The sequence below is a fragment of the Myodes glareolus genome, chromosome 17 (assembly GCF_982192425.1).
Source record: "Myodes glareolus chromosome 17, mMyoGla1.1, whole genome shotgun sequence".
NCBI lineage: Eukaryota > Metazoa > Chordata > Mammalia > Rodentia > Cricetidae > Myodes > Myodes glareolus.
In genome coordinates this window covers 61,417,125-61,440,519 of record NC_142042.1, presented here as the reverse complement: position 1 = coordinate 61,440,519, position 23,395 = coordinate 61,417,125, and the positions used below count along the sequence as shown (strand labels likewise).

At 46.6% G+C, this 23,395-nt stretch overlaps 2 long non-coding RNA genes and 1 other non-coding gene across 3 annotated transcripts; 2 read left to right on the top strand and 1 right to left on the bottom strand.

The window, feature by feature from the left end:
• Nucleotides 1-14,899: 14,899 nt before the first annotated feature.
• Nucleotides 14,900-17,729, bottom strand: LOC125396123 (uncharacterized). The gene is made up of 2 exons (XR_007230720.3): nt 17,232-17,729; nt 14,900-16,641 (listed from the first exon to the last, which is right to left on the bottom strand). It is a non-coding gene; the product is annotated as an uncharacterized LOC125396123 (long non-coding RNA).
• LOC146891329 (uncharacterized) lies at nt 15,938-18,567 on the top strand. Its single transcript, XR_014997713.2, has 2 exons — nt 15,938-16,499; nt 18,182-18,567. It is a non-coding gene; the product is annotated as an uncharacterized LOC146891329 (long non-coding RNA).
• Nucleotides 18,568-22,794: 4,227 nt separating this feature from the next.
• LOC146892428 (signal recognition particle RNA) lies at nt 22,795-23,094 on the top strand. Its single transcript, XR_015004648.2, has one exon.
• Nucleotides 23,095-23,395: the final 301 nt, after the last annotated feature.

The following is a 23,395-nucleotide window of genomic DNA, read 5'->3' as shown; positions in this document are numbered from 1 at the left end:
CTTTCTTTTTTTTCTTCTTCAGACAGGCTCTCACTCTGTAGCCCTGAAATCTCTCCCAGGCATCAGGCCACATCCACTGCAGTTCCTTTCAGGACACAGTGGGTAGGCAGAGTGTGCTGGGGTCTTGCAGTCTCTCCACCCCTAACCCTGCAGCTGAAAGCCCAGCCCCCTGATACCCAGGCCCAAGACAACCTTGAGTTAAACTTTGCCTTTTCCTGCCTGGTGACTCCTGGCATGCAGGCTGGGGGCACAGGTATAATGTCTCACTTCTCTCATCCCAAACCTATAAAGTCAGGGAATGGATTCTCTTTTTGTTACAGAAGGGTCTGTCTGTCTCTTCCCAACCTCGAGACCCCCAGCACGCCATCTGAAATGTCTGTCTTCTAACAGACCTCTTTTTGAACTATTCTTTCCCTTCAGATTCAGATAGTGACTGCCTCTGATTGTGACATCTAACATTTCTGATAAAGTGTAATTGTTCTCAACTTCCTGTCTATGAGGCTGTAACAGCTTTTAATGTTTATAACACAAGTATTGCCATTTTTCAGAAAACAATAGACACATTACTTACATTATGATGGTTAAAAGTTGAATACTGAAATTTGTTTGTGAAAACATTTGATTTCTCTCTCTCTCTCTCTCTCTCTCTCTCTATCTCTCTCTTCCTTTCTTCCAAGACTGATGCTTTTCTGTTGGCTTTGCACATGAATCTATTGGTATTTTAATTGTCTGCGTCCCTATGGTCCCTCAGTCAGCACCCTGTCAATCACTTGGGTCTTGACTTAGTGGGGCTTCCAGTTCTGCAGCTGCGATATATAGGTTTAAATTAAGTCTCTATTATTCTATTTATCAATAAGATTCAGAAGACAAAGGCTGGGTGAAGACTTGCTAGCTCACAGAGGCTTGCTGAGCTTCCTTTTTGGGGAGACACTGCAAGAGACAGTCTCTTCAGAGAGCTCAAATTCTGGTAGCTGCCCTTTCCTTCCTGTGCGTCTTCTCTATCCGAATCGCTGGCTTCTCTTTAGACAATTTCGGTCAGCTAGTCAGTGACTCTGCCTCCTGATTCAAGGTATAACTTTATTGGGCATTCTCAAGAGTGTCAGAGTGCAATCAAAATATCCCACACACGAGACAGGGTTTCTCTTTGTAGCACTGGTGGTCCTGGAACTCGCCCTGAAGACCAGCCTGGCCTTCAATTTAGATATTTGCCTCCCAAGTGCTGGAATTAAAGGTGTGCTCCACCGCTGTCTGACCTGATTTCTATTTTTTAATTAAAACTCTTTTAGATTTATTTGTTTATTTCTGTGGGTGTTTTGTGTGTATATATGCATGTCCTGGTGCCTGTGGAGGTCAAAGGGAACTGTGTCCCCTGGAACTGAGTTATGGATCGCAGATGGCTGTGAGCCACCATGTGCGTGGTGGAGACTAAACTCAGGTCCTCTAGCAGAGCAATGTCTTAACTAATTTTCAGAAGCAGTGAAGAGACATTATGACCAAGGCAGTATATGATAGAAAGCATTTAATTTGGGTGCTCACAGTTCCAGAGGGTGAGAGTTCATGACCATCATGGTGGGGAGCATGGCAGCAGGCAGGCAGGTGTGGTGCTGCAGCTGTAGCTGAGACCTAATGGGCATGAAGCACATGCACACGCGCGCGCGCACACACACACACAGAGCAAGAGTGAGAGAGCACTAATTGGGAATGGTATGGGCTTTTGAACCTCAGAGGTTAAGAGCATTGCCTGTTCTTCCAAAGGTCCTGAGTTCAAGTCCCAGCAACCACATGGTGGCTCACAGCCATCTGTAATGGGGTCTGGTGCCCTCTTCTGGCCTGCAGACATACACACAGACAGAATATTGTATACATAATAAATAAATAAATAAATATTTTTTTTAAAAAACCTCAAAGTCTGCCCTCCGTCTGTGACGCACTTGCTCCAAGAAGGCCACACCTCCTCATCCTTCCTGCAATTCTACCAACTGGAGACCAAGCATTCAGATACACGAACCTACAAGGACCATTCTCTTTCAACCAACCACCAACAGCAAGGGCTCTTGTGGTGCTTATCTGTCTTAATTAAGACATCGCTCTGCTAGAGGACCCGAGTTCAGTTCCCACCATCCACATGGTGACTCACAGCCGTCTGCCATCCATAACTCAGCTCCAGGGGACACAATTCCCTCTGATCTCTTAACTGTTGTTAAGAGATCCCCAACCTTGATTCCCTTCTTCTCTACGCTCAGACATATACTGTATTAGACTGTATTAGTTACTTTGACATCCCTGTGACCTTCATGTTCCAGGGGCTCCAGTCTATCACGGGTGGGAAGGCAGGTGGCTGAAGGGTTTTGCCGTGGTGAGGGCAGCTTATATGTGACTCTGCTTGTTCATGCCTTGGCAGATCAGGCAGTCAAGTGCTTGAGCTGGAACTAGGAGTGGGGTCAACTTCAAGGCCTACCCCGGAGACCTGCTAGCTAGCTAAGCCATAGTCCCTAAAGTCCCACACTTTTCCCAGAAAGGTGCCAATAGCTGAGAACCAAGGACTTAAAAGTGTGCAAGGCATTTCACATTCATAAATTTAACACATAACCTACACTTAGATACCTTTTTAATTTGGTGGGAGGTGTTTTGAGATAGGGTCTCTCTGTAGTCTTGGAACTTTCTATGATGACCGGGAAGGACTTGAACTCACAGAGTGCCACCTTCCTGTGCTTCCCAAATGATGGGATTGAAGATGTGTGCCACCACATCCAACTCATTAGGTACCTTTGACCACAGGGGAAAAGATCTACTGTTCATGACAAGAATAGGAATGTCATGGTTGGGGGAGGGCTGTGAAATAGATTTTATTTACTTTTACAAAGGGACTCACTATGTATGCCTGGCTCTCTTTGAACTCACGGGTAAACCAAGCTGGCCATAAACAGTAGATTTGGTTTTAAAGACAGGGTGTCATATAGCTTAGGCTGACCTTGAACTTCCCAGGTAGTTGAGGATGATCTGATCCTGTACCTCTGCCTCTCAATGCTGAGATTACAGCCCACATTTGGCATGGGTAGCACAGGCCTTCAGAAATCCAACAAGATAGGCTTCACTTGTGGCAGCTGTCTGGAAGTAAAGGTATGTTCTCTAGTCCTGCACAGTTTCTCCCTCGAGTTCCTGAGGAGACATTTGTGAATCAGTTCTGTGCATTCTGAGGCAGGTGCAGTGCCCCGCCAGTACCTCGCCCATAACAGTGAGCTTTCTTATCCCTCCAACAGAGGGCACACATGGCTTTGGGGAAGCTGGGGCAGCTCTGGGTTGGACAGAAGTGGGCAAACTAATTCTGCATAATAGTTAGACTCTTTTAAAAAATGGTGAGTGTAGGCCAGGCAGTAGTGGAGCATACCTTTAATCCCAGCACTCAGGAGGCAGAAGCAGGTAGATCTGCCTGGCTACAGAGTGAGTTCCAGGACAGCCAGAACTGTTAACCTGGATCTGTTCTCTTATTCTCTATGTGGGATGGCACGATGGTTCTGCAGGCTGGACAGCCAGTTTCTTTACTGGAGGTACCATTTTGCCAGTCCTACAATTACACTTTTTTTTTAAGATTTATTTATTTTGTTTACAGTGTTCTGTCTGCATGTGTGCCTGCAGGCCAGAAGAGGGCACCAGATTTCATTACAGATGATTGTGAGCCACCATGTGGTTGCTGGGAATTGAACTCAGGACCTCTGGAAGAGCAATCAGTGCTCTTAACCTCTGAGCCATCTCTCCAGTCCCCAGTTACACTCTTGATATCTCTTATTCCTTTGTAATTATAAATAGTTGATAACTTTGTGGTTATTTTTGCTGTTGTTGTTACTTAAAAGATGCCCCCTCAATCTTAATATTATCTGTTGAAAAACAATAATCCAGGCATAATGATACTGAAAGACTCCTGGTGTGGGGAGACTCTCACTCAAGCCTCGGGATGACATGACCCCCCCCCCCCAGTAACTCTTGAGAGACTGTCCTTGCTGCAATCACAGGAGGTTTAATCAAGGAGACAAGAGCCAGTGTGCTGGGGCCGAGACTTATAACCCACGCAGGGGAGGAGCTCAGGGGAGGAGCTTGACACTGAGTAACTGGGAGAAGGGGTTTTTATAGGAAGAAACACAGCCCAGTAATCCTAAATGGGCAGGGAGGGTGTCACAGAAAATTCCGAAAATACCAGTGACGATCACCAGGGGGCCACTCCGTGCCTCTCAAGATCACTCTCAAGGTCATAATCAGCTAATTCCTGAAACACAGTATTCCAAAAATACCAATGATAATCACAAGGGGGAAACTCCCTGTTTCTCAAGATTACAATCTATCTTCCTGAAACTGAACCGGCTAATCCTAGATTTCTGATTCTTCTCTTCCTGCTAGATTTTTGGCTCTATTTTTTCCTGCTGGGAGGTGGGAGGACCTGGATTTATCCAGGTCTTTCATTGGGGGGGGGGGGCGGATTTATCCAGGTCTTTCAGTACATGCCTATAATTCTGTGTGTTCAATGTCGCCTTCAGCTACATATGATGTCTGGCTTGGGCTGTATGCGACCCAGTCTCAAACACAACTAATAAACTGGATGCTAAAAATGAAGCTTTCTTAATTATGGCCTCATATTTCTCTGTCTGGGAATATATGTGTGTTAGGAATATTTCCTAAGACGAGCTGCTCCACCGGCGGAAGGAAATCCAATCAGACCAGATTAAAACACATCAAATGCCCGTGTTTAATAGACAGCGGTCCTAGGGGCATGGCAGGGAAAAGACAGAGAGAGCACACACGTGCAAACCCAAAGCACGAGTTCTTCCTGGCACAAGCCTAAATAGCCTGGGGGAGAAGTCCTGACCCTCCCCAGGGAGGGGTCTGCGTTTGGCAGGCTGGGAGTTGGAGTCCAAGCCAGGGCCACTGCCAGGCCAGGGGCTTCCAATCAGTGTGTGTGTGTGTGTGTATGTGTGTGTGTGTGTGTGCGTGTCAGTGTGCAATACATATGAGTGCATATGGAGGTCAGGAGTCAACCGTGGGTGTGGTTTCTCAGGAGTCATCCACACTGTTGTTTTGAGACAGGGTCTCTCATGGGAGCCTGGGGCCTGCTGATCAGGCTAGGCTGGCAAAGATTTCTGCTGAGGACCTGCCTTGACAGACAAAAATACTTCTTACCAGGGTAGGGGCATGGGAATTAAAGAATATGCAGACATAAAAATAATAAGACAGAAAGCATAGAAAGTATTGGGAGGGCATTTCAGGGATTATTCGGTCCCTGAAATCACTGTGTTTATTTTCCACAGCTTTTATACCCAATGTAAACTGGGGGAGAAGGTAACAAAAGACTTTATTAACATGATACAAAAGGTGACCTCACACAGTCAGTTCTGAGAATCCAATCATTAGCATTCTGTTGTCTAGGTAGTGAGGTGCCCTTCCCCAGGTGACCTCACAGTTACAACAGGAGACCTAACCACCCATCAGGATGGCACCGAGCTATCTTAACTTCACAAGAGTCAGGCGACCACCTCCTGAGTTAGGAGGTGCAGTTCCGCCTGTAGTCTCCAAATTCTCTGACCAGCTGACAAGGTGGAAACGGGTCTGCATTTTTTGGCCTCCACAGGTTTCCAAGGGGTCCCCTGTTTTTTTCTGCCTCCTCAGTGCTAGGATTCAAGTATGTACTGTCACACATGACGTTTTACATGGATGTTGGGTATCGAACACAGGTTCTCGTGTCTGTGTGATATAAGCAGTTTACCTAGTGAGCTGTCTCCACAGCCTTGACTTCAAATCTTATATCAAAAACAAGTAAATGAATGTTATAATATACTGAAAAATAATAGATCGTAGTGAGTACTTGCTGCAGATATCCGAGGATGATTCAATAACAAAAATAAGAAATCTAATATAAATTCTGAATATTAAAAAACGGAAGAAATGGCAATGGCTCAGTTGGTGATGGACTGGCCAGTCAAGCATGAGGCCTGTGTTCGGTTCCCAGCAGCCCTGTGAAAGTGGATGTGGTGGTCTGCATTTGTAACTCCAGTCCAGGACAGAGGAGACAGGAAGCTCCCCAGGGTTGCTAGCCAGCCCCACCTAATCAGCCAGACCCTGTTAAGAAACCAGGTGACTAGCTGGGTGGTGGTGGCTTACACCTTTAATACCAGCACTCAGAGGCAGAGGCAGTCGGATCTCTGTGAGTTGGAGGCCAGCCTGGTCTATGAAGTGAGTTCCAGGATAGTCAGAGAACACAGAAAGCAAAAAACAAACAAACAAAAAAGGAAGGAAGGAAGGAAGGAAGGAAGGAAGGAAGGAAGGAAGGAAGAAATCAGGTGACTAAAAAGCCAGAACGGGGGTAGGGTGGAGGGGGTGTTGCACACCTTTCATCCTAGCACTCAGGTGATGTGGGACTCCCCTCTGTATGTTATGAATAATTTCGCTGTAGCTTTGGAACCTGTCCTGAAACTAGCTCTTGTAGACCAGGCTGGCCTCGAACTCACAGAGATCCGCCTGCCTCTGCCTCCCAAGTGCTGGGATTAAAGGCATACACCACCACTGCCCAGCCATGAATATGTTTTATTACCATTGGTTAAAAAAGAAGTTGTTTGACCTATGGTATGGCAGAATAGGTAGGTGGGAAAACTAAACAATGCAGGGAGAAGAATGCAGAGTCAGGCAGAAGCTGTGTAGTCACCCAAGAAGAAAGAGATAACAAACCATGAGCCTCGTGGTAAAATCAAAATAATAGAAATGGGTTAATTTAAGATATAAGAGTTAATAAGAAGCCTGGGCTAATAGGGCAAAGATCATGTAATTAATATTAAGCCTCAGAATGGTTGCTTCATATGTGGCTTGGGAACAGGCAGGTGGAGAGAAACAGGTCCAGGGGGACCAGCGGGACAGAGAAAGCTTCCAGCCACATGCAGGAAGCAGAGGCATGCAGATCTCCAGGTTCAAAGCCTGCCTGGGCTACATAGTCATTCCAGGACCATCAAAATTACACAGAGAAACCCTGTCTCAGAAAAAAAGAACAAAACAAACAAAAATCAGGTGGCAGCTCCAGAATTACAGCTGAGATTGACCTGGCCTTGACACATGCGTTCACATACATGTATCCTTACATAGGCACACACTCAAACACACATATACACACATGATCTTTTCAGATGATGACAAATACCTAATAAAAGTAATATGTTTTATTTTAAGTTTTTTAAGAATGGTATAGTATTTTGGGGAGTCCACCTAAGAAGATCACTGTCTTAGAGTTTCTATTGACACCATGACCACAGCAACTCTTATAAAGGAAAACATTTAATTGGGGCTGGCTTACAGTTTAGAGGTTTAGTCCATTGTCATTATGGTGGGTGGCAATGGTGGCTTACAAGAAGACATGGTGCTGGAGGAGTTGAGAGTTCTACACCTTGATTCACAGGCAACAGAAGCAACTGTGTGCTACACTGAGCAGAGCTTGAGCAAAGGGGACCTCAAAACCCCCCCTGCAGTGACACACTTCTTCCAGCAAAGCCACACCTCCTAATGTGCCACTCCCTAGAGGAGCCATTTTCTTTCAAACCACCGCAACCACTCAGACACAGTTTATAAACAATTGAAAGTCTTTATTCCTGGGGCTGGAGAGATGGCTCAGTGGCCAAGAGTCCTGACTGCTCTTCCAGGGAACCTGGGTTCAATTCCCAGAACCTACATGGCAACTCATAACTGGCTGTAACTCCAGTCCCAAGGCATCTGGGTCCTCACAGGGACATACTACAGGCAAAACACCAATGCACTCAATAAATAAACAGACAGTCAGCTTGTACTGCACTTAGGTATTCAGAACCCAAGTGTAGAGCGGAGAGTTTAAAGTAAGGCACTTTTAAAGGCAAAACCACATTCTGGGGTCTCATCAGCAGCTACAGGGGGAGGTTTAACAGAAGCTAAGTAAGCTGGAGCATCTTGACCTCAGGTTCCTAGACTAGAGTTGGGTAATTTTCCATGGGGCTTCCCATCAAGGAGATCAAACCTCAAATGACTTCAGCAGGAAGAATCTCTGCACTGTCTTGCCCTGTCACTATATGGCACCCCATCATGATAATATATATAACATATATAATATACACACATACATGTATAGTTTTTATTTGTGTGTGAATTTATGTATATGTATGTGCTCATGGGGACCAAATAAGAATGTTGGATTTCTTGGAATTGGATTTTTTTTTTTATCCGAGATAGGGTTTCTCTGTAGCTTTTTTTTTTTTTTTTTTGGAGCCTGTCCTGGAACTAGTTCTTGTAGACCAGGCTGGCCTCGAACTCACAGAGATCCTCCTGCCTTTACCTTCGGAGTGCTGGGATTAAAGGTGTGTGCCACCACCGCCCAACTGGAACTGGAATTAGAGATGGTTGCGAGCTGCCATGTGCGTGCTGGGAATCAAACCTTGGTCCTTTGGAAGAGCAGCCAGTTCTCTTAACCACTGAAGCATCTCTCCAGCTCCCTTAGTAATTGTTCTTTCTTTCTTTCCTTATTTCCTTTTTTTCTTTCTTTCTTTCTTCCTTTCTTTCAAGACAGGTTTTCTCTGTGTGGCCCTGGATGTCCGGAACTCACTCAGTAGATCAGGCTGGCCTCAAATTCAGAGATCCACTTGCGTCTGTCTTCCTGGGGATTTAAACTAAGTAATGTTATTTTTTTTTTTAGAATTTTATTCATTTATTTATTTTTATTTGCATTGGTGTTTTGCCTGCATATATATCTGTGTGCGACTATCAGATCTTGGAGTTACAGAAAGCTCTGTTAGCTGCCATGTGCTGGGAATTGAACCTGGGTCCTCTGGAAGAACAGTCAGTGCTCTTAACTGCTAGTCCATTTCTCCAGCCCCTGTAATGTTATTCTTAAAGAGGAAGAATTAAACAAATGTTCCTATTCCTACTCTTGAGCTTTTATTTTAGAAACAAATGAGAAGAAAGTAAGAAGCTTATTAATGTATATACTGTTACAGGGCCCCAGACCTTGGCACAACTGACTCCATGATGGAATTCAGACTATAAAATTCAACACATAGACAGCACCACCAGCCAAAACTAAAAAAAAGGCCTAATCCATCAAAGTCCATAGTTCTGGGAATGTCTCTAATGTACTGACCTTTCTTGCTGGCTTCTGTAGTTCTGCTTCTGGCTAACTGTTCCTGTTAACTGAAGAATGTCAACCCAGAACATGGTTGTTTTTTTCTTTTTAAAGCTCACCCTGAGAAAGGCTCCTGAACACCCAGTGTAGCCGCCCGCTGGCTAATAAAGGGTTCTGTTGGCTTATACCCATGTCTAAGCAGTCGTCTCTGGTGAATCCTCCACAACATATACCTAGTGTATATTTAATATACAGTTAGGACTGCCCTGGGGGACGAAGAGGGAGGAGGAGGGGGAGTGGGGGGAGTGGGAGGGTGTTGGGAGGGGGGGCGGAAATGGAAACTTTTATAATTTAATAAAATTTACTTTAAAAAAATATACAGTTAGAGGTATCCAGGGATATCAGCAAATCTCAGAACAGACTGGAACATTACAGGTGTGTGTCACTGTATCCAGGTTATGCTGGGGGGTGGAACGTGAACTTTTTCCGGGAAGATAGGGACAAATGCCCACTGTAGCAGGGCGGGGCACCAGTGATAGCTGAACCACCCCAGCATGGGTGACAACGCCTCTACAGCTGTATAGATCGAGTCCGCTCTGCTCCTCCGTTAGCCTTCTGTGATGGCTGTATTCCCGCAGGACCTGAGCACAAGCAGCCCGGAAGGAGCCAAAGGAGGAAGCAAGTGGCTGGGATCTCAGAATTACCAGAATTATCCCTCCTTCTATGAGGGTAGGTTGACAGGCCCATAAAGAGGGAGGAGCCTCTGTCATCAAACAGGTGCCAATCAATGAGGTACAATACAGAATGAAGCCGCTCCTGCCGTGGATCCACAGTGCCCATTCTGCCAAGGGATGGGAACCAAGCTGCCAGCCACACGTTCCAGCGGCTCACTGCCAGCTCAACTACATCCAAGAGAGGGTTCTTCGCCCCGCTGTGGGAGGCTTAGCAGCAGCTCTGGTATCTGGTATCTGACCCCGTGCAGCGTCACTGGGGTCAGGCGTGACAACCAAAATATCTAAAGACATCACTGATGGTCCCTAGGGAGCAAGTCGCTCTGACTGACTGAGACAAGCGGTTAAGAAACAAAGCGGGTTCTTCTGGCCAAATACGGGGACTGGGCTGGGCTGACGGGGTGACTTTGTATATAGTACAAAGATACACTGCTTCTTTTGTTTTTAACTTTTATTTTTTATGTATATGGATGCCTGCCTGCCCTGCATCTGTGTGCCACTTCCGTGCAGTGTCCTCGGAGGCCAGAAGGTGGCGTTGTATCCTCTGGAAATGGAGTAACAGATGGTTGTGAGCTGCCATGTGGGTCCTGGAAGAGCAGCAGAGCTCTCAACCACTGAGCTGTCTCTCCAGCAACCCCGCCCCCCACACTTCTTCTTTTAATCAGGGTCTCATGTAGCCCAGGCTGGCCTCAAACTCACTATGTAGCCAAGGCTGCCCATAATCTCCCGCTCATAGCTCTCTCTATTCCTTCCCAAATGTACAGTTAAATCAGTAATGGTCCTGTACTTAAGAATATTCTGTGTGTTTTCATTACTTACTCATCAAGGTCCTCTACTCCAATCCTCCCCCTCCTATCTGAGAGAGGGTCTTTTGTAGCTCAGGCTGGCCTTGAATTTGCTATGAATTTGTCTTAGTCAGTGTTCTGCTGCTATGAAAAAGGCACCATGGCTATGGCAACTCTCATTAGACAAAGTTGATTGAGGCTTAGCTTACAGTTTCAGAGGTTTAGTCCATTATCCTCCTGGCAGGGAGCATGGTGGTGTGCGGACAGATGTGGCTGACAGTTGTACGTCGGGACCAAAGGCAGCAGGAAGAGAGAGACGGTGTGTGTGTGTGTGTGTGTGTGTGTGTGTGTGTGTGTCTGGCAAGGGTTTCTGAAACCTCAAAGCCGACACCCCCCCCACACCCCCACCCCACTCCGTGACACACTTCCTCCAACAAGTTCACACCTACTCTAACCTTGTCAGCCAGGCCTTAACTCCAAGGCCTTAAGTCCTAATCCTTTCAAATAGGGCCACTCCCTAAGCATTCAAATACGCGAGCCTATGGAGGCCATTCTTATTCAAACCTTCACAGTTATCAAAGATAATTACCTCTTCTTGCTGCCTCAGCTCCTTCTCCAGAACCCTGTCTCCTGCCGCCACGCTTCCCCTCATGATGATGAAGGACTAAATCTCCGCACTGTAAGCCAGCACCAGTTAAATGCTTTCCTGTATAACAATTGGTCGTGGTGTCTCTTCACAGCAACAGCAACCCTAAGACAATGACCTTGAACTGCTAATGTTCCCAGTCCACTTCCCAGGTGTCGGGAGGTGCTACTGCACCCGGCTTGTGTTGGACCCTGCCCCACGTGTTATTTCTATTCATTCCCTAAATGTAATCAATCTATTTTCTAGTTTCACCCAACTTCTCATTGCTGTATGTTGTAGAGGGAATTGTGTCTCCCAAAGAGACATGGTCAAGTCCTAACCCCACTCGTGGATGTGGCCTTCTTTGGAAATAAAATCTTAAATTATGACATCTTATTGTATTGGGACTGATGTCCTTGTAGGTGAGAGGAGACACACAGACACAGGCATGGAGGAACATGAAGGGAGACAAAAAACACTCCTTGTTTCACGGAGACAGAGACTGAGGCAATGTGTCTACAAGCCAAGAAATGTCAAGGACTGTAGAGCCACAAAATGCCAACCACAGGCAAGCAAATTCTTAGATGGCCGCCGGACAAAGCTTGTCCTTGGACCATCTCGATTTCAGACTCCAAGCCTTCAGCATGGTGAGAGAGAAAGTTCTGGGTGGTTTAAGTTTGCAGTACTTGTTGTAGCTGTCCAGGGAAAGGACACACCACTTCTTTGTGCTGATGTTTCCTTCTGTCTGGGTGTCACTGCTGTCAAGACCTCCAGGCAAGCTATTCTGAGACACCCCCTCCCAATACAATCTTCCTCTGTGTGTCTGCAGGTTGTTTGTCTTCTTGCTGTGTGGGGGACACTCCTACAGCAAAGGAATTCTCATTTTTTTCCATAAGTACAATGGGGAGGTAAGTAACAAGCTTTGGTTCAGAGTTTTCTTCATGAAGTTTCATGAGCTGGATGCAGAATAATAAACAGTATGGCTGGATGGGGAGGCAAGCTGTTTACGCCAGAGTTCATGCTATCCCTTTGGATATTCGAGGGACAGCTTGGAGTGTGTGCGTCACACTTCACTAGGAGACTGCTTATGATCACAGGAATTTGGGGGGGGCTGCTGGCCTCTTGGGCACTGTGCAGTTCCCTCACAGGTGACACGGTGACGAAAGAAGGGGACATACCGTATGCCAGGCATTTGCCCATGTTAAGGAGTGAGGTCTACTGCCCACCATTTATCAAGTTCAGCGGTTGCTGAGACGACACTTGTTTCTAACCACCCTGAAGAAGATTCGCTCTCTGCTATGGGGTCGCACCAAGAGGCCCTGTTCACCCCTATTGTTCTTTAAAAAGAATATGATGATGGGATGCCCCGGGCGGCTCGCAGAGCAGCTTCTAGTCCGACAAGGATGGCTGTGGGTCCCTGCAAGATCTCCAGGGTGGCAGCACCATGCGGCCGGGGAAGACAGCCGGCCGATAAAAGGCTCACAGGACATAGTATTATTTAAACAAGAGGGAGATATTTATTGTTTAAAGAAGAGAAAAACAGGGGCTGGAGAGATGGCTCAGTGGTTAACAGCACTGACTGCTCCTCCAGAGGACCTGGGTTCAATTCCCAGCACCCACATGGCAGCTCACAACTGTCTGTGACTCCAGTTCAAGAGAATCTGACATCATTATACCAATGCTCATGAAATAAAGTTAAATAAAGTTTAAAAAAAAAGAAGAGAAAAACAGAGAGACATAAGAGAAACATAAAGAGAAACAGAGACACGTGTACACACGACATGTGACAAACACACAAGAGAGAGAAAGATGGCAACGGGGGGGAGGTCAGAAGTGGCTGGGGTGGGCGTGGTTAGTCCTTAAAGTGACCGCAAAGGAATAACAACCCTGCCCTTCTGTCTTCTGAAGTTAGATTCTGCTTTCAGATTTCAACTTTAGCCTGTTCAAAGCCAGTATAGTTGGGTCCTGTCGTAGCTAGTGCTTCTATTGATGTGACGAAACACCATGCCTGAAAAAGCGAAAGGAAGAAAAGAAGAAAAGAAGAAAAGGAAGAAAGGAAGAAAGGAAGAAAGGAAGAAAGGAAGAAAGGAAGAAAGAAAGAAAGAAAGAAAGAAAGAAAGAAAGAAAAGCTCACATCACAGTTTAGTTCATCACCAAAGGAAGTCAGGACAGGAGGAACTCAAGCTGGGCAGGAACCTGGAGGCGGGAGCTAATGCAGTGGCTAGGGAGGGGTGCACCCTACGGTCTTGCTCCTCATGGTTTGCTCAGCCTGCTTTCTGATAGAACCCAGGACCTCCAGCCGAGGGATGCCTCCCCCCACACACAATGGGCTGGGCTCTCCCCATCAATCACTAATTAACACAATGCCTTACAACCTGATTTATGGGTGTATGTTGGCCTCTGGCTTACAATTTTGGGATACATTATTTACTTAAAGGAATAGTAAGCATATTTTAGGAGCAACATGACAGTAATTAGTACTCAGAAAAAGAGCACATGGAGTTTTTTATTAAATGGATATGGGTGTCTTATCTGCATGTATGTCTGTGTATCAAATGCATGTGTGGTGCCCAAGGAGGCCAGAAGAGGGCGTCATATCTCCTGGGACTGTGAGCGGCCTTGTGGGTGCAGGGAACTGAACCCTGGTCCTCCAGGAGAGCAGAAAGGGCCCCTACACTGTCTCTCCAGCTCCACACATGGAGCCTCATAACACAAAAATCCGATGAGATGTGATTGATTATTCAAATGCAGAAATTCTCACAGGATAAAGTACTAACAACTTAACAGCTATCCCTGTAGCCATTTTCTATTGCTGCTAGAACAGATTCCCCTCCCCACCAACATCGCTTACAACACCGAAATCAATTTTAAAGTTTTGGAGTCAAGGCTGTTTTGAGTTGGAGCTCTCAGGGCTGTGTCGCTTCTGGAGGATTTAGGAGTGACCCTTCCCCTTTCTTCTCACTCCTAGAGCAGCTCACAGCCCTGGCTCCTGAGCTCTTCCTCTTCCGAAGCAGCTGTCATCTTCCTCCAACCTTGGGTTTCTTTGTCTTGTTTCCTACTCGGGGCTCCCCTGCCCTCTTTCACTCAGGAGGACTCCTGTGATCACATTGGCCGGGACTTAGCCCACCTTGAACTCTTTAACCCCACCTGCAATTGTTCTAGATCTATACAGTAACATTCACAGGGCCTGGGAGCGAGGGCACAGACTTCTGGTAGAGAGGAGCAAAGGCAGTGCTGGGAAATTAGCAACGGATTATAGTATCCGATTTCTAGGATTATTTGTTTAAGACAACTTCCAGATGTTTTAAAATAACATTTGGTAATAGCTTGAACATTTTAAAGGTTTATTTATTTATTATGTGTACATACATACATAATAAATGTATGCCTACACGCCAGAAGAGGGCATCAAATCTCATTGTAGATGGTTGTTAGCCACCATGTGGATGCTGGGAATTGAACTCAGGCCCTCTGGGAGAGCAGCCAGTGGTCTTAACCCCTGAGTCATCTCTTTAGCCCATAACTTGAAATTTTAATATAGCTGGGGAAAGGTCCCCTGATGTCTGATGACACACAGAGTTTTCTCCAGTCAGAATACAGCTTTCTGAATTTCATTTCTATTTAGTTGTAGCTTTTTTTAAAAAATGTGTTTGGGTGTTTTGCCTTCAAGTATATCTGTGTACAGCTTGTGTGCCTGGTGCCCACAGAGGTCAGAAGAGGACATCAGATTCTCCTGGGACTGGAGGCAGATGGTTGTGAGCCACTATGTGGGTGCTGGGAATACGCTCAGGTCCTTTGTAAGAGCGGCCATCTCTTCAACCCCCTGTTTAGCTTTCTAATCTAGCCACTTCACACACATTTCTAGGTTAGAGTTTTAAATGTACCTCCTAAATCAGTCCTTTAAAATACAAAAGTCCGAAGACTCCGAATTGCTTGCTTACAATGTGTTCAGAAGACTGATTGCAGCCAATTAGAGAGAGATGGGTAAAGCCAGTAGAAACATCAGTAGAGCAACAGCTTATGAAGCGGAGGCAGGGGGTGACCACAACTGCTGGTGTAGCTAACGGACCTCCGTTTCAGGTTCTTCGAACAGGAGCTTTACAATTGTACAGTGACATCACTACGAACCGTATTATAAAGTGGCATAGATATACACACGACACTAGGAAGTGTCAGCTGGCAGAGTGGCTTATTTCCTGTAGTCCCAGCACTCCGAAAGCAAAGATAGGAAGAACAGGAGTTTATGGGCAGCCTTGGCTACATAGTGAGTTTGAGGCCAGCCTGGGCTACATGAGACCCCGATTAAAAAGAAGTGTGGGGGGCGGGGTTGCTGGAGAGACAGCTCAGTGGTTGAGAGCTCTGCTGCTCTTCCAGGACCCACATGGCAGCTCACAGCCATCTGGAACTCCATTTCCAGAGGATACAACCTTCTGGCCTCCGAGGACACTGCACGGAAGTGGCACACAGATGCAGGGCAGGCAGGCATCCTTATACATAAAACATAAAAATTAAAAGCAAAAGAAGCCCAGCCAAGTCCCCGTATTTAGCCAGAAGAACGCGCTTTGTTTCTTAACCGCTTGTCTCAGTCAGTCAGAGCGACTTGCTCCCTGGGGACCATCAGTGATGTCTTTAGATATTTTGGTTGTCACACCTGACCCTAGTGGCACTGCACCGGGTCAGATACCAGATACCAGAGCTGCTGCTAAGACTCCCACAGCGGACAAGACAGCTTGTGGCAACATCAAGTCCTAAATGTCAGCACTGTGAAGTTGGAAAAAAAAAATGGGCTAGTAAGATGTGATTTGATTTTTGGCAGACTCTGCTTTTGCTTTAATATTTGATAAGAGGGGCAGCGTTTAAGTTGTTATTTAAGTACAGGCACTAGAGGGCACTGCCTGCTCAAAAGTTGCAGTTTCGCTGGCGGTGGGGTCTTTGCCGAAAGTAAAGCGACCTAAGCGACCAGGAGATTGCTAAAGAACTATTGGACCAGTTGTTTATCCAAAGCAGTTTCACAGCATCTGAAGCCGGGAAGGGCAGAGAGCGCAGGCTTCGTACTTTTCTTTCTATAATGATGTCTTGGGAGTTTTTACCAGTCGAAAAGGGGAAGATCTCGCTGGATTTCGCGCACGAACACCCACGTCATTGGCACCTCCTCTGAGCAGGTGATGAGAGGCGCGATTCCGGGCTCTGTGGATCACTGCAGCGCTGTGAAGTCGCCTCTGAAGCAGGGAGTCAAGCGGCAGGTGGGGCAAGGCTGATGAATAGGAACTGGCTTGTTGCCAGTCGCTCTTTCAGGGGATCCAAGTTCGGTTTCCAGCACGCACATGCTGGCTCACAACCGCCTGTAACTGCAGTTCCAGGGTATCCCATGAGGTCGTCTGACCTCTGGGGACAAGTACACAGGTGGTGCACGGACACACACGCAGACAAAACACACAAACACATAAAAAGAAAATCAATGTGAGAAAGAACCAGTTTGTTGCTTGAAGTCCTTCAATGTGCAAGGTGCCATAGCCATTCCCTCCCAAGGTTCCTCCAACTTAAAAAAAAAAAAAAAAGAAACAATTGCTTTTCTTTTTTAGTATCAGGCCCATAACTGAATTTGTATGTTTGGGTTTTTAAGATAAAAATTAGTCTCTTGGGTTGGCAGGATGCTCTATTCAGCATTGCTCCCACACCTGGCCACCTGATTCATTCCCTGGGATTCCAAGGTGGAAGGTGAGGACTGAGAGCCCCTGTCTTTTTTTAAAGACCACTTTTTAAACTGGGTATGGCAGCACATGTCTGGAGCCAGTACTGTGAGGCAGAGGCAGAACTGAGAGCTCAAGGGTCGCCTCTGTCCTCTGAGCTCCGGGCTAGCCAGGGCCACCTCTCGACAGCTACGGGCTAGCCAGGGCTACATGGTAAGATCTTTTTCTCAAAAAGCCAAAGAATAACAGCTAAGAGCGAAGTCGCTGACTACATCGACCACCCACCTCTCTGTCTTGCTCGCTCCCAGAACATGTCATCTCGAGGATGGAACTTTGTCTACTGTTCATACTGTGCCCGTCTCTGGAATGTAATGGAGGCTCAGGATGTAGCAGTTGAATGATCGAGTAGGAAGAGCAATTCTTTAGGGTGAAAGTTTGAAATTCACCGAGCTATTGGATAACAGCAAGCGACACTGTGTGTCTGTGGTTCCAGAGGGGCAGGAGTTTTTGAGCCAACTTGGGTTGTGTGAGACTCTGTCTCAAAACCCAAACCAATCAAAAACCCCAAATCAAACAAAAACCAGCGTTGATGTGCTTTTAAAATAACATCCCTTTATAAACCCATTTTCAACATTCAAGTCCAACTTTTAAAATACGTTATTTGTAGACAATATTGAGTTTCAGTTCTTCTTAGGCACCGTGCTGTCTTTCCGGGGCGTTAGTGTTCGCCTAGGGCAAGCTGTTCTTACTAAGCCATTAAATAAAGCATGGAGATAAACTCAAAAAAAAAAAAAACAAAAAAAACAAAAAAAACCCCCCAAAACAAAAAAACCCCAAACCCACACGTTTTTGGGAAACTGTTTTCTTTTAGGGCTATCTGTCAGTCTGGATCATTTTGGTTAATAATGCCAGTAGACTTGGTTAAATATGAAAAGACTTAAAAAATTAAATTGTTGAGGTAAAATTCAGCCCCCCCGCCCAAGATTGCTATGTTTAAATTTTGAGAAAGCCGTTGTTAGTTTGGAAAGGGTGGGTGGACCACGGGTGTTTATTGTTTGGTCATTATTTATTTTAATAATTATTATTAGGATTATTATTTAGTTTTTGGTGTTCTGGGACCCGAGGGACTGGCTTAGCTTTGCCTCTCTCCCTCCTAATTAGTGCTGGTTCCTCTGAGAGGCAAGGCTTTCTCTCTCGCAGCCTTTTAACTTTTTTCTTTCCTTCCCGTTTGAAAGGGGCCCCTCGCTGCCACTGCCACCGCCTCGTCTGTCACCGCGTGCACCCAAGCGCCGAAGGGAAATGCGAAGCGAGACAGCTGTATGCGAGGCTTTGCCTTTTAAAGAAGTCGACAGACAAATGGCCCAGGGGTCCCTGCTCTTGCCAGCTGAGGGCTTAGCTTCCAGAAAGCGCCCCTCTAGGGGAACAAGCGAGGCAGTGTGGAGCTGCTGAAAGGCCTCATTGAGGCCGCAGCCCGAGGCTCTTGTAGCACATTGTCTGGTATGCGGCGCCCTTCCGAAACCGCTCTCCACAGTTCTGCACCCCAACGCCCCCAAACCTCAGGAATAAGTCCTCCCCCCCCCCCCGTTACACTTGGTGTTTCAAACGAAATTCTCAAAAGGTATTTGCTTTTGTTTGTTTTTGTTTATCTCGTGCCTCTGGGGCTCAGACATGATTCCCACGCTCACCGGGCTCAACACGTGGAAACTCGTGTCCCTGGTGTCCCTGAGGCTATGCTTGTGGGAACTGAAGTCTGGGCTGTGGCAGAGAGAGAAGCGCAGGAGTGGAGGGGGATGCAAGGCTTTAAATCATTCCCGCTGCTTCCTTAGCGTTCATGAAGATTCGTTTCGAGAGATTTAAATTTACACTAAAGAACAGCCTCCCTAAGATTTCCGAAGTTACTAAACTGCCATCAGTGAAGCTGCAGCACCATCCAGAGACAGTGAGGGCTCTCTTCCCAGGAAGACCTGCCAAAGGCTGGGAAACCACAGCTCCCATTAGGGTACTAATAATGTGCCAGACTTCAGAAACAATGTGGCCTGAGGCTCCGTGCTTTGAGGAGTCCAGAGCCATGGAGCGCATGGCCAGCTAAGGTCAGCACTCTACCTTATTCTCCACAGAGCGCGCCATGGTCCATATCCCCGCCCCCCTTACACTGCAGGAAGCTCCAAATCCTGAAAGGCCGGTCCAGGTTGCCTTGTGGTCTTTAGAGGGCAATTGAAGCAAATATATGTGTTATGACCTGAATCAGCAGGTCATTCTCCAGCGACAGGGTCCTGAGAGAGAGGACCAGAAGAAAGGAAAAGGAAAAAAAGAATAGAAGGCAGAGACGACGAAGTTTGGGGTCCAGAGGTCTTATACAAGCAAGCTATGTCTTACACCGACCATGTTCTTGGAGATAGAGAAGGAGCCAAGGGCCCTCTCAGTAACTCAGGGAGGGCCCCAGGGAATGCCTGGGTCTGCCAGCCCGGCCCTCAGCAGTGTTGAAGGACGGTCGGTAGCCGCTGTGCACGTCAGCGGCTGCTGGAATATCCGGAAAGCGTGGCAGGTTTTCAAGAGCATGTGGTCTGGACCTTGCAAAGATAACCTGATTTCTGGACTTTATTGTTTGGGGTGATACGCAAAAAACAAAAAACACAAAACACATCCCTCAGTCCGTGTATAAAGGAGGCTATAAATACATCCTGGAGCAGAGCATGTGTCTGGCAAGTGTCACTGTCAAGCAGGCTATGCTGGAGTGAGGGGCATTATCATGCTGAAAAGCCACTCCTTCCTAATTACAATGAAAGCCACCAGTCCTAGGGACTTAGGATGGAGTTCAAGTGTGCCATAGTTTCTCATTTTGCGATGCCTGTGTATGTGTGTGTGTGTGTCTGTGTGTGTGCCAGTGCCCGCGGAGGCTAGGAGGAGGCGTTGGGTTACAGTTTGTGAACAGATCACTGTGGGTGCTGGGATCTGAACTCTGCTCCTCTGTTGAAGCAGAGAGCACGCTTCACAGTGAGCTGTCTCATCTCCAAGCCTTGAGCTGACTGAATGAGCTCCTTAGGCCATTGTGCTGTAAAGAATACAAGTTACTTCCCGTAACTCTGCTGGTCTTAACGCCCCCGGTCTCTTCTCACTCCTGTGGCCTTCAGTTTCCTTCTCTTGAAGGATTTCTGAGAGCAAAATGACGCTTCACAATGAGGAAATGTATTCCTTTAACCAAAAGGAGACTGTGCTTCAGGTGGACAAACTGGGGAAGGGGGTGGTAGAAGGTGGTGTGAGGGGTGGGGGTAAGAGATGGGGGGATGAGGTGTTTATCTGTTGTGTGATATTTTGTTTGTGTTCTGACAAATAAATCTTGCCTAGAGATCAGAGGGCAGGGCAGCAGCCACTAGAATTCTTACCTCTACAAAATCTCAGACCGAATGGGGGCGATCCCGTCTCTATGAATCTTTAGGCTGAATGGGGGGGGGTGTCCTGTAGCCAGAGGCTTTTCCGCGTCCCTCCCGGTCCCATAATCACTTATAAAATAATCACTCAGAGCTTAATATTAACCATTAACGGTTTGGTGGATAACTCAGGCTTATTACTAGCTGGCTCTCACATATAAATTAACCCATTTCTATTAATCTGTGTATCCCCATATGGCCTGTGGCTAACTGGTAATGCTGTGGCATCTTACTCCTCCAGCAGCTGCTGGCCTCTCCCTTGACCCCAACTTCTTTCTCCCTGTATTCAGTTTGGCTTTTCCACTTACCTGTATTCTGCCCTGCCGTAGGGCAAGCAGCTTTATTCATCAGCCAATAAAAGCAACATATATTCACAGCATACAGAAGGATATCCCACATCAGGTTCCTGTCTCTAAGAATCCTCAGACTGAATGGGGTTAGCTCCTGTCTCCACACACCTTATATTTCTCTTTTTACCTCTCTGATGCTGGAATTAAAGGCATAAGCCTCCCACGTGCTGGGATCAAAGGCATGAGATTCCAAGTGTTAGAATTAAAGGTGTGAGCCACCCCTGCCTGGTCTCTATGGTTAACTAGTGGCTAGCTCCATCCTCTGATCTCCAGGAAAGCTTTATTTATCAAAACAGAAACAAAGTATTATACAACATTTATCTCTGGCCTCCCTCCTTGCACATTTGTTTTGGTAACTGCTCTCAGGCAGGCTGCAGGGTGAAGATGATGATGATGATGACGATAGCACCCCTCCCCCACAGCAAGTCCCATGAAAGACAGTGTGGGGAGCTCCAGGGAGCTGTGAATCCTCCGAAGGCGGGGGGACTTTAACTCATGGGCTGTGCGGAATATAGGAAATGGATTTAAAAATGGTGACCAACCTCATCGCACTGTGGAAATGGATTGTAGGAGAGGAGAAAGAGAAACCAAAGAATAGAATAGGGGGTCAAAACAGAAGATGGCTGTAGTGACTGAGGAAAGATGGCTCATAGCTTGAACTAGAATCCCTAAATAGTGGTTTTGGCATTGAAGAAGAGGAACTCAAAATCTTCAAACAATTGTCTAAGTCAAGACATGACTTGTGGATGAGTGTGACTGAAATGGTCAACTTTTGTTATATCAAACCCAAGCTCCTGAGAATAAGAAACCTCTGGAACAAAACAAAAACAAAAACAAAAAACAAACAAACAAAAAAGGTTATTGAGCCATTACAAATGGAGCCAGAAATGGCCATCCTGGGACAGGTCCCCACAGCAAGGCTAAGGGGCAGTTGGAAGCCACAGAACTGTCCCATGGAAAGCTTAAGAGAAGGAAATGCACACTGAATATACATACATTGCTTACACCCAATCTTCTTCCTTCTTTTCCGGTCGTCAAGACTGAACTCAGGCCTTGGGCATCCTGGGTAAGCACAATACCACACGGTGTTGAGCTGTATTCCCAAACCTTTCTGCTTTTTGTAGTCAGAATCTTTTGTTTTAGAGACAGGGTTTCTCTGTGTAACAGCCCAGGTGTCTTGGAGATCACTCTGTAGACCAGGCTGGTCTCGAACTCACAGAGATTTGCCTGCCTCTGTCTCCTTTGTCTCCCTGAGTACTAGGATTAATAGCGTGCACCACCATTGCCCGGTTTATTTTGTTCTTTTTAGTGACTGTCCAGTGGTACACCGTAGGAACGTGACTTATTTACTTACCCATGACTGTGTGCATGTACGAGGAATTTGATGGCCCACGGCTTCCACACTAGACAAGCACTCTACACTGAGCTACATGCTCAGCCCCTTGTTAGTGATTTTGTTTTGAGACATGGACTCATTATGCTGTCTAGATTGGTCCTGAACCTGCGATCTTCCTGTCTCAGTTTCCCAAGGAGTTTGGATTGCAGGCCTATCCTTCCAGGCCTGGCTATCATAGTTCATTTAATTTGGTCTCCAAACTGACGGACAATGGGGATGTTTCTAATTTTCAGCATTTGAAAATATTTTAAAGAGAGAAAAGACACCAACTAATGAAGGGAGAAATCAAGGCGGTGAGAAATATTTACACATTATGCAGAGAGCCCTAGCATTTCTACGCTGAGGAGCCTCCCCCCACCTGCTCAAGCTACAGAGGACACGCAGGGGGTGCTCATGCTCACCCTTGAGGCTTGTGTAGACCTGAGATGTGACGGAGGAGCTGGGCACTCCTCCCAGGGACAGACTGAAGCTGGCCACACAGCCACTCCATCAACCGAAGACCCCTTAGGAGAGGAGGCTGTCTCTCAGACCAGAACACCGACTACAATCCTCAGCAGGGTTCCTTCCCGAATTCATGGGTGACTCTGTGTTGGACTCATGTCGGCCTGTTGTTGGTGTTTCTGTGGACACTCTTGCCATAATAAGAAACATGTAATATTTAAAAAGCACACATTGCCAGGCGCGGTGGCGCACGCCTGTAGTCCCAGCTACTCGGGAGGCTGAGACAGGAGGACCGCTTGAGTCCAGGAGTTCTGGGCTGTAGTTCGCTATGCCGATCGGGTGTCCGCACTAAGTTCGGCATCAATATGGTGACCTCCCGGGAGCGGGGGACCACCAGGTTGCCTAAGGAGGGGTGAACTGGCCCAGGTCGGAAACGGAGCAGGTCAAAACTCCCGTGCTGATAAGTAGTGGGATCGCGCCTGTGAATAGCCACTGCACTCCAGCCTGGGCAACATAGCGAGACCCCGTCTCTAAAAAAAAAAAAAAAAAGAAAAAAGAAAGAAATAAAAAGCACACATATACCCACAAAATAGTCTTATTGGCTTAAATGGACAGTTGTTCTGGGGACAGATGAGAAAACAGCCATTTGTTTAAGATCGGCTCCCACTAGTTCCTCCTTTTAATTTATGTCCATTGTGTCCCCTCTGGGCTGATGACAGAACCGGTTTTCGATGCAGCCATTCAGTGGTTGTGTGATCTTGGGTACCATCTCCAGTGCAATTCCCAGTTGGCTCAAGTTAATGAGCCAACGGATGGGAAAGGACCTATGTTTTA